General features: G+C 41.6%; 1 protein-coding gene across 10 annotated transcripts in view; it reads left to right on the top strand.

The window, feature by feature from the left end:
- The first annotated feature begins 2487 nt into the window (after positions 1-2487).
- Positions 2488-9731, top strand: part of DNHD1 (dynein heavy chain domain 1) — an 83166-nt gene continuing 75922 nt past the window's right edge. For all 10 annotated transcript variants that reach the window (XR_011388732.1, XR_011388733.1, XM_070074263.1 and 7 more), the window contains exon 1: positions 2488-9632. The gene's annotated coding sequence lies outside the window, so the exon portion shown is untranslated. The remainder of the gene's footprint in view (positions 9633-9731) is intronic.

Raw genomic sequence — 9731 nt, 5'->3', positions numbered from 1 at the left:
ACTGGTTTGTCCCATTTCTTGACATAAAGTGATAGCTATTAGCTTAATGATAGCAACGTGATGTTCTAAGCACAACAAACAGGGATAGTTACTGACAAAGATTTATCACATAACATATATATATATATATTAGACACAGCGCTGATGTTTCTGCTTTGGCTTTAGAACTTAACTGCTGACTCCTTTGAATGAAGTCACACATGTTATTTTCCTCTCAATAGCTCACCATTGATCTTCCTATCTACCCCCTTAATCTTTAATGTGTATGTAGATAAGCCATTGGATAGTTTGGTCTCAATCCCTTGACCTAATCTCCAATAGTTTCCACTCTGCCTTAACTACCCAGTCCCTTATATTCTGGCCATTGACATCACCCCAAGCTCCTTTATATTTTATCTGCTGGCGCTGTGGCTCAATAGGCTAATCCTCTGCCGGCACACCGGGTTCTGTCCCGGTTGCTCCTCTTCCTGTCCAGCTCTCTGCTGTGGCCTGGGAGTGCAGTGGAGGATGGCCCAAGTCCTTGGGCCCTGCACCCACATGGGAGACCAGGAGAAGCACCTGGCTCCTGGCTTTGGATCAGCACAGTATGCTGGCTGCAGTGTGCCGGCCGCAGCAGCCATTGAGGGGTGAACCAACAGAAAAAGGAAGACCTTTCTCTCTCTCTCTCTCTCTCACTGTCCACTCTGCCTGTCAAAAAAAAAAAAAAAAAAAGCTATTATTTGTGTTTTATCCACTTATTCCTTCTGCTTCATTTTTTTGAACCATTTTCTACTGTCATTGTTTGATTGCACTGCAACGGTAAAGCTGTTGCTTCTACCCTTTCTCCATTAGTACCTTCCTTCTTTAGATTCCTAACCAGTTTAAACTCTGGTGATTTTTAATGGAATAGGCTGAATTCTCTTGCTTTTCATCTCTCTCTCTCTCTCTCTCTCTTTGACTCTTAAGATAAAATGAAACATTGATCTGTGCCTGCATTTGGAAACTTAAATACCACCCAAGGAAACCACTATAGGGCAGAGTTATCCTACTCTTAAATCCACAGTTATCAACTTCAAATGGAATCTCAGCTCCTACAATCCCACTAGATTTTTCCTACTTGTTTTTACAGCTCATCATAATGACTACTTCAAAATGGTACTATTAGGCCTCTTATTGCCTGCCTCTTCCCTTTGATTTCTGCAGGTAACTGTATTTTTACTTCATAGGCAAAAGCAGAAACTATCAGTTGGTAACTCCCTCAACATCCTGTAACTTACCACTTACATGTACAAATATGTCATTGTCTCTTGTCTAAACAGCAAGCATGCCCCTAATCTAAGGTCAGTGCCTAGTCTGGTGGTCTGGATCTTAGTCCTTCCCTCTTTGAGGTACTCTGACTTCCTCCCACTTTGTTAAACATGCTAAAGATTCCCCAACCGTGGGACTAGTGTTGTGGTGTAACGGGTTAAGCCACTGCCTGCAGTGCTGGCATCCCATATGGGCACCAGTTGGAGTCCTGGCTGCTCCACTTCTGAACCAGCTATCTGCTAATGCAGCAGAGGACTGCCTGAGGGCTTGGGCCTCTGCACCCATGTGGGAGACCCAGAAGAAGCTCCTGGCTTCATGGCCCAGCCCTGGTTGATATTTGGGGAGTGAACCAGGGGATAGATGATCTCTCTCTATCTCTCTGTAACTCTGCCTTTAAAATAAATAAAATAAATCTTAAGAAAAACAAAACAAAAACTATACCTTTTCCCCTCTAGTTCCGAGCCTATCTTCTACTTAACAGTTAACCTCTCCATCATCTTTCCTCAACTCTCATTCCATTGAAATAGTTTGCACTAATGACACTCTCCTAGAATCCAATGGTTATTTCATAGTCCTTAGTTTATTTCACTTCTCAGTAGCATTTGGTGCTATTTTCTGTTTCCTCATCCACTTCAATTGGTGTCTGATTTCACTCCCATAGTTTTGCTACTACTACCTCTTTGAGCACAGATTCTTAGCCTCCTTTGTAGGCTCACCTTCCTGTTAACCTTTAAATCTCAGTTTCTCTAGCTAGGTCCTGTTATTTTTAACACTTTTTTTTTAATGCAGTTTCATTCCCATTCTGAGCTTCAGTTATTAATGGCTCTTAGATCGCCAAGCTATTTGACATCTCCACTTAGGTATCTCAAAAACATCCAAACTCAACAAGCTTCCATATAAACTGCCCTGTGTCTGGTACTCATCTAATTGCAGAAACTAGAAACTTAGACACTTCCCCCATTCTCATACATTCACTCAATTGCCAAGTCCTATCAGTTTACATTTTTAAATATCCCATGATATTTAGAATATCTGCTTTTCTTCATCTTCACCATGGACTCCCACAAGGATTATTGGAATTGTTGCTTCTCACTTTTGTGCCCTAACAGTTTGCTGTCCACTCACTAGCCAGAAAACACAAACTGGTACTTAAAATCTTTCAGTAGTCTGCAATTCTTGGAATAAAAATTGAGATTCTTTTTTTTTTTTTTTTTTTTTTTTTTTTTTTTTTGACAGGCAGAGTGGACAGTGAGAGAGAGAGACAGAGAGAAAGGTCTTCCTTTTGCCGTTGGTTCACCCTCCAATGGCCGCCGCGGCCGGCGCACTGCGGCCGGTGCACCGCGCTGATCCGATGGCAGGAGCCAGGAGCCAGGTGCTTTTCCTGGTCTCCCATGGGGTGCAGGGCCCAAGCACCTGGGCCATCCTCCACTGCACTCCCGGGCCACAGCAGAGAGCTGGCCTGGAAGAGGGGCAACCGGGACAGAATCTGGCGCCCCAACCGGGACTAGAACCCGGTGTGCCGGCGCCGCTAGGCGGAGGATTAGCCTATTGAGCCGCGGCACCGGCCCTAAAAATTGAGATTCTTAACATGACCTAGGCTATGCAAGATCTAGCCTCTTCCTACCTCTGGTTTTATCTTATTGAATATCAAATATTGGACTGTCTGCACTTTTTGTTAAATTGACTTGAATCACACTTCATTTTCTATCTCCTGGTACTGTAACCATCCTGGCCTTCTTTTCTCAAACTGTCACTTCTCCATTTCAGGGCCTTTTTACCTTCTGGTTTGCAATGTTTCCTTCTTAACTGATACGCATTCTTGAGGTCTAGTTCAAATACTGTTTCCTCAGTGAGTCCTTCTAAGACTCCAGCTTCTATAATCCCTCATGTTTTTGGTATGTAAAAACTTCAACAATTTGTAATTGTACACCTCATGAAGTCAGAGGCCATGTCTATATTGCTCACCACTGTATCTTTATCAAAGTGCCTGGCGCATAGTAGATACTCAATAAGTATTTGTTGAATGAACATCTTTCAGTCTCCCAGCCCAATTTATTAACATAACTAAGAAAGGCCTTTTGTCAAGAAGAGACAGAAGTGAACCTGTAAATTTAATTTGCCGAAGATTTAGGTGGATTTTTTCATCCAGAGTCTCATGGGGTAGTATCTTTTACCCTTAATATTCACAGAGAGGTTAACATCTGAAAGGCCCCATCTGGAGCCAATCACTATCTCTCATTCGAGTTTCCACTCAATTTCTATGCCCTATAATTCTGCTTAAGTACTTCTTGAATCTTTCCCTTTGCTCCATCTCCGTTGTCATCACCTTCATCAAACTTTCATCAGCTCTTATACAGCAGCAGTCCCCTTACGGTTTTTGTCTTGAGTTGGCCCCCTTTTGTTTAATTAAAATTTAACTCTATTACAAGTAAGAGAGACTCAAAGTTACTACTATTTCTCTTTCAAGTAAAACTCTAGGACAAAACTGATGTACTCCAAGGGGCAAAATGGGGCAGGAAGTGGTGGTGAAGGGGTAGTTCCCTCCTCCTTTGAAGGATGTATATTGGAAGTTGCACATCAGAAATGTGTTCTGTGGCCAGATCTTATTACAAGGGAGACTGGGAAATGTAATCTTTATTCTTACCAGTCGTTTGTCCAACTAGACATCAGATTTCTGATACTAAAGAAGAAGAGAAGAAAGGCTATTGGGAGATATTTATGACTCTGTTTTCCATATTAGCTGAAGTGATTCTTGTAAAAATATGAATTTAATTATGACATTCATCTACTTAGGGCTTTTTGTGACAATTCAGACTCCTTAGCATCTCAACTGAGGCCTTCTCTGATCAGGTCCCAGATGATGTCTTTGGCCTCATCTTCAACCCTTTTTCCTCACATTCTGATTCTCTCTTATCCTTGGTCATGAAAGATCACCCTATTTATATTGCTTGGACATATGGCTAATTCTGGGCTCTATTTTTCCTCTTCTGGATTTGTCCACATTCATCCGTGTATTCACATAATCCAGGATTTTCCAATGACTGCATTTACAAACACTAAATTAAGCCCTGAAGATGCAGAGATGAACGAGAGATGCAGTTTTGTTCCCTTGAAACTAAACTGATATGTTAAGGCCGATATAGGAAAAGTAACCACAACTGTTACAAAGAAGAAATGGGTATTGTATGGTAGTGCAAACTTAACCTGTTTATGAAGGATAAAGGAGATGAAGGGCAGTTCCCCCGAGGAGATGTTTTAAAGCGGCGATCCAAAGGATGTAATAGAATTAACCAGACAAAAAGAAGAAAAACTACTCTCTTCCTGTCTCAGATGTCACTTTTTATTAAGGCTTACCCTGATAACCCTATTTAAGGTTGCAACCCATGCTGCACTCAGACATTCCTGATTCCCCTTATCTTGCTATTTTTTTTTTCATATCGTTTCTCACTTACTCATTTTATTTATTGTTATTATCTGTCTCCCCTGAAGCTCCTTGAGTCAGGAATTTTTGTCATTGTTACTGTTTTGTATACTGGTAAACTAAATGCCTAACACAGCTGATGCTCCATAAACATTTTGTTGAGTCTTTGGAGACAAGAGAGAATGGTTCCAGTGCAAAGATATGTAGTGTGGCTTTGAGAGGGGAGGAACACCCCTAATTGGTAACTGGAAGAAAGAGGAAATGTATGGGAGTAGATCTAAGCTGTATTCTGATTTGGTATTGAGAGAATTCTTGTTACTTTTTTTAAAACTAGTTTTCAAAAGTTTATTTTTATCTGCTTAATAGGCAGGGCGAACAGAGAAGAGAGAGGGAGAGAAAGTGATCTTCCATCTGCTGGTTCTCTTCCCAAATGCCTGCAACAGTCAGAGGCTGGGCTAGAAGCTCAGAACTCCATTTATGTCTTTCATGTGAGTGGTTGGGGCCCAAGCACTTGATCCATCATCTACTCTCCCCTAGGATGCATTATCAGAAAGCTGGATTGGAAGCGGAGTAGGTTGTTACTTGAACTGGCATTCTAGTAGGGGAAATGGGCATCTAGACCTGCTGTGCCCCAGTGCCTACCCCAAGAGTTCCTTTTTAAATAGAAGCTATGATGCTTAGTTTTGTGTGTCTACTTAACTATGACATAGTACCCAGTTATTTAATAAAACGCTAAGCTAGGTGTTATTGTGAAGGTATTTTATAGATGTGGTTAACACATAACAAAAATAAAGATTACCCTTGATAATATGAGTTAGCCTCACCAGTCACTTGAAGGGCAAGCCTCAGCATTAACTTCTGCCTGAGTCTGCAGCATGCTGGCCTGCCCTACAGATTTTGGGCTTGCCAACCCCCACAGTCATTTGAGCCAATTCCTTAAAATAAAGCTCTTTATGTATATTCACATGTATTTTACTGGTTCTGGTTCTCTAGAGAACCTTGATGGATACAACATCTTTTTTTCTTTTCTTTTTTTTTTTAAATAGGAGGTGAAGTCATCATCTGAGAATAAAGCAGAATAAAATGGAAGATGAAAGAGTGCAGGAGGCTGGAAATAGTCTTTGTACATAATGGAAGGATGAACTGACAAAAGAAACATGATTAGATTTTTATATAGTGTTGAGGGCTCTGCAGAGGTTACTAGATAGAGTTCCATTCTGTCCTTGTCCATCTGATAAGCTCCTGTGCATTAAGTCCTTAAATTTTATGGCCTCCTGTGAGTTGGGGACTCTTACCCTTTCCAGGAAGGGTTGTCCATGCGGTCATTCCCACCCTCACTGAATCCCGTTCTGTCTTATTTACCATTTGATCAAAATGAACAGTCAACAAGCACACATCAATTATATTGAATGTTTGATTATGTAACTGGAGACTGTAGCCTAGTCAAGTTGATATACAAATAATCCTCATAACAACTTGGTAAATTGCTATTATTATTATCTTTGTTTTCAAGGAATGAAACAGAAGTCAACTGTCCCATGACTAGTAAGTGGTGAAGTTAGGATTTCAATACAAGCAGTCTGACTGCACAGCATATCTTCTTATTCACTAATGAAGATATATACATTTATGAATTTTTCCATAAATATTTTCTGATCACTTACGATCCTAGCATTAGGGACTGGGGATAAAGCAGGCAGCAATCAGAATCTGCTGCTAGGGACCCGATGTGAAGGTGTATTTTTGAAGTTTATAGAAAAATGAGATTAAAAGTTTATTTTGGTACAAAAAGATTTTTAAAATCCATGCATAATCTTTTCATGATATCCATTTTCCATGATTTTCTGAAGACTCTGCAAATGCATACTTTTTTTGGTACCAAAATATACATATTTTTAATCCTATTTTCCATGAACTTTGTGAAATACCCTAATATTCTAGTATGGGGCAATAGTCAATAAGCAAATAAATAAGCATTTTCATGAGAAGGTAGTATGTGCTATGGAGGAAAATAATGCAGAGTAAGGAGGGTAAGGATTTTGGGAAGTGTTGCTATTTTCTATTAGGTGATTAAGGAAGGACTCACCTGTAAAGTAGGATTTAAGCAAAGATTTGAAGTTAGAGAGTAATCCTTGTGGACATTTGAAAGAAGAGTGTTTACTCTTCAACTGCTGGTATAAGCCACTAGTTGTCCCCTGTCATCCACTGTCCCCTTCTTTCTTCACTAATCCATGAATTTTATCTGAGTACATGACCACTGAAAACAAAGATTAAGGTTTTTTGTGGCTTTCCTTATAGCTTGGTGTGGCCATGTGATTGAATAATGGATGCAATTGTCAGGTTATGTCTTTAAAAAAAAAAAGAGGGAGAAGATGCATGGCTTCTCCTTTTTCTTTTCCTTATCTTACTGGCTGGAGTGGGTCAGAGAAGACATGGTTGTGAATTCCTGGATCTTGAAAACAAGGACTATTTTCTTGGAAAAACTAGGTCAACTAAAAAGATACCATGTTAGTCCTGGGGTACTTAAACTTGGACGGGTACTTAAACTTGGACAATTACTTAAGAAAAAATAAGCTGCTTTTATCTTTAAGCCATTGTATTTTTTTTCCCATTATAGCCTAGTGTCATAGGTAGAATTTAAAATAATCCTTGAGATTTCCTGCCCCCTGGTATATACACTCTGTATATTCTCAAATCTGTGAATATGATAGATTTTACTGCCGTGGTTAGGTTTTATTATATGGCATAGTTGACCCTAAATAAGGGAAATGATCTGAGTGAGCCTAGTTGATCTGAGTGAGCCTGGCTTAACTATACAAGCCCTTTAAAAACAGGGAATTTTCTTTCGCTGGTTGTAGAGGAAGGTGTAAGAAAACTTTGAAGTAGGAGAAGGATTTGAGACACTGTTGCTGTCCTGAAGATGGGGGGAGTATGTGCTGAGGGAGCAGGTAGCCTCTAGGACCTGAGAGTGGCCTGTGTTGGATGGCCAGGAAGGAACAGGTACCTCAAGTCCTAGAGCTACTAGGAACTGAGTTCTGCCAATAAGAATGAGCCTGGAAGCAGATCTCTTCCCTATAGCCTCTGTGTGAGAACTCAGCCCAGTCAACACATCAATTTCAGGCTTATGATATTCTGAGCAAAGACCCCACCTAATTTGTGAGATTCTACCTTGGTCTTGTTTTTAAGTTGCTTAGTCTGTGATAATTCGGTACAGGGATACAGAAAACTTATATGTTAGTGCAGGTTCTCCAAGCAGAACCAATAGGCTGAGAAGTCTCACAATTTATTGTCAGCTTACTGGAGAACCAAGAAACCCATTCAGACCTAATTTGAATGCCTGAGCGTTGGTATCTGTGGACAGAAGATGGATATCTCAGTCCAAAAAGCAAAAGCACCCTTCCTCTGCCATTTTGTTCTGTTCAAGCAATAGATTGCAAGATGCCCATCTACACTGGTGGGAACAATCTTCTTTACTCAGTCTATAGAAATTTCTCACAGAAATATCCTCACAGACACACATGGGAATAACATTTTAGCAACTATGTGAGCATCCCTTAGCCCAGTCAAGTTGACATAAAATCAGCCATCACAACTTTGTGTCTCCTGAAAGATACACAAGCAGAGAGCACAGCATGTATGGAGGCTCTTAGGTGGGAGTATCCTTGACATGACTGGGCAGGAGTAATGATAAGAACAGAGCCACAAAGCTATCAAATAGAAATTTGTAGGTCTTAGTAAGACATTGGCTTTTACCTGTGGGAATGAGATGAGAAAGCATTACTGAACTTTGAACAGAAGAGTGATAGGATCTGCCTATATCTGAAAAGGGTCACTGGATGCTCTACGAAGAATAGATTATAGGGACATAGGTGGAAGCAGGAAAACCAGTTAGAAGGTCATGGAATAATCCAGGCAAGAAATGATGGCAGCTTAGACCAGGGCTGTAGCACTTAAGTGGTAAGAAATAGTTGGATTCTGGATATATTTTGAAGATACGGCCAACAGAATTTCCTGAATGACTACTTAAGGGTGTGTGTGTAAGAGAGAACTCCAAAGTTTTGGTCTGAGCAATCAGAAAAACAGACTTGCCATTTCCTTGCCTTGTCCTGGAGAGGACAGTGAAAAGAGAAAGTTTCCTTTATGGGAGGGGATAGTTAGGAGCTCGGTTTTGCACACGGTAAGTTTTCAAGTTTGAAATAATTATCAGATATCCAAGTGGAAACATTAAATAGGCAGTTGAATGCACAAATACGGGTTTCTGAGAGGTAGATCTGAACTTTTTTTCTGTTTTAATCATTGAGCTAAATTTTAAAAAGCAGTCATCCCTATACCTTCATCCCCTAACTAGATCTTGAGCCCCTTGAGATCAAGGGATTTGTCTTACTCAGATTTAACTTTAGGAGGTTGTATGGAGTCCACGAATATCCTGTTGAAGTCTGGCATTAGCTTCAACACTCAGTGAATGGATAAAGTGACACACGCATGACACCTGCTTCCACGCCCTCGGGATTGTTATTCCTCGGAATCCACGTGTCATTCTTGTCCAGACCCACCCAGGTCCTCTGCCAGTCTCCGAAACCCTGGCTTATGGCTCCCTCAGGTTTGGCCCGAGTCCCACCCCTCCCTGCTCTGATCACGGTCCTCAGCCCCGCCCACACCTGACTGGCCCCGCCTCCTTGGAGCTGCGGAGGCTCGGGCCTCCCAGCTTCTGGTAACCGTTCTAACAGCTGGGAGCCGATGGAGATGCGAGTGAGACCTCTGCCCAGGATCCGCGTCCCTTCATCCCCCAGGACCGGCTCTGGCCTCTGCTTCCAGGAGGACCCCGTCTCCCACGCTCCCACGGAGTCCTCCTCCTCCCTCCCCTGTCCCTCAGCCTGCTCCGTTGTCCCTTCTTCGTCTCGCTGTCCCTGACCCACATCCCCAGGTATTTTGTTCTCCTGTGTGGGCTTCTTAGCTTTCTGTCCTCAAGACCTGCACGGCCTTTGGGCGGAGACGTCCCAGGACTGAGCTTTGCCGCCTCTGA

Source organism: Oryctolagus cuniculus, chromosome 1 (assembly GCF_964237555.1).
Source record: "Oryctolagus cuniculus chromosome 1, mOryCun1.1, whole genome shotgun sequence".
NCBI classification, from domain to species: Eukaryota; Metazoa; Chordata; class Mammalia; order Lagomorpha; family Leporidae; genus Oryctolagus; species Oryctolagus cuniculus.
The sequence above is the reverse complement of the archived record's forward strand: the minus strand, read 5'-3'. Positions and strand labels throughout refer to the sequence as shown.